Genomic DNA, 1,833 nt, shown 5'->3' with positions numbered 1-1,833 from the left:
GGGGGGGGGTTGAAGACCCCCACTGTCTCCCCATGAAGACCTGGCAGATTGACACAAAGGCTCTGGAGGGAGCTACTCTGAACCCCTAACTAAGCTGTCCATCGGTCGGTGTGAATGTCTGCCCCCCTCATTAGTTCCCGTTTCTGTTTTGGACAAAATCTTTCCATGTCACTGTCCTGCCTTAGCCTCCCGAGTGACTGGAATTAACAGGCAGGTGTCACCTCACCTGGCCCTTAGGTGGGCCAGGAATCGAACCCAGGCCTCCAATGTGGCCTCAGCTTGCTGAGTGGACACGTCAGTGAGCTCTCTGCTATGGCTGGGCCTCGGCGCCTTTTTCTCCACTAAAGGAATTTTCTTTAAACAAGGCCCGCCCAGAGGGTGGTACTGGCTCTCAGGCCTTGTCCCTTGCAGGCTGAGGTCACCGCCTCAGGTCTGGTGTGTTAAATGGTGAAGGCCCAGGTGGAGGCCCTAAGACCCAGGGCTGTGGGGGAGCTTGTCCTGTCTGCCAGAGCCAGAGCCTGCCCAGGGCTGCAGGCCGCCTTGACGCAAGGCCTCAGGTCGGTTTCCTGCAGCTGTTAAGTATTCTAAGAGGTGTTGAGACTAACAAAGATAATAATTCTGTAATTTAAATGGTTATTTATTTTTAACAGAAGGATTTTGGTTAAAAAGAAGCTAACTGACATGAAAACGTCAGTGAAATTTCTTACCTGCAACAAAAGTGAACATTTTGTATTTAAGTAAACTATATTGTACACATTTTAAAAATAAACGACATTTGAAAAAGTTCATTCTTTCGCATTACTACCACTGAGAGCCAGGCTGGGGTGTGGAGCGGGCCCTCCTTTCCTTCTAGAGTTTACGGCCAGACACCCAGACACCCGCACCCTGGGGTCGTGTGTGTGGAGCCGGAGACTGGGAAGATGGCTCCAGGGTCCAACAGGAACCCAGGCGAGTCCCTGGGCTGGGCTGGGTGCTGGGCCGAGGGCACGAGCGACGAGAGCTCGGAGCCCCTTGCTTTGTCCCAGCGTCCTCAGCCATGCTGGTGGGACCTGAACTGGGAGATGGCTTCAGGTCAGCGCAAGTGGCTCAGAGAGGCTAGAAACCACGCTGTCTGGGAACTCCCAGAAGCAGCCGTTGGGGACCCTGAGGCCCCCAGCTTCCCTCCCACTGCCCTATGTGCACACCCCGGCGGTCCATCGGGGCTCCTGCCCGTAGGGCGTGACTGCCCCAGCTCCGCCTGTGGCCAGGGAGCCACCTGTGTTGGGCAGACTCAGCTCTCTGGCTTCCATCCCCACTTCCGTGTTTTGGCATGTGGGAGGTCTCATAGTCACGTGTTCTGGGCAGAGTCCCGCTGTGGTCTGTCCAGGCTGGGAGGTCACCGAGGCCCTAGGCTTGGCCCTGGGAGGGGCTGGCTGCCTCTGGTGAGCGAGCCTCGGGCCTCTGACCCAACAGACCAGTGGCGGTGGCATCTTTGAGGTCCTGTCCTGCCCGGGTCTTGGTGCCCACTCTTGTTCCTCCTTAGGGCGTTGTAGGTGTGGCCATTTCTGATCACGGAACCCTTGCCCTGGGGGCAGTGGCTCGAGACCCAGGCCGAAGCTGAGCTGGTGTGAGGCCAGCAGCCTGGGTTGGAGGCCTTTGACCTTGTCCAGCACGGAAAGCCGGTGGCCGCGGCGTTCGGGAGGGCCTCCAGCCCCAAGAGCAGAGTGAAGGGACCCGCTTACAGCGAATCCTGGGGCCCCTCTCCTGACCAGAACTCAGGCCGGGTAGGAAGGGCCAGAGCTGCCCGGTGGCTGTGAGGCAGGGCAAGGGGCCGCCGGAGTCCGGCCCAAGCCG

The sequence above is a fragment of the Tupaia chinensis genome, unplaced genomic scaffold, assembly GCF_000334495.1.
Source record: "Tupaia chinensis unplaced genomic scaffold, TupChi_1.0 Scaffold142100_1, whole genome shotgun sequence".
NCBI lineage: Eukaryota > Metazoa > Chordata > Mammalia > Scandentia > Tupaiidae > Tupaia > Tupaia belangeri.
This window is presented reverse-complemented; position numbering follows the sequence as displayed.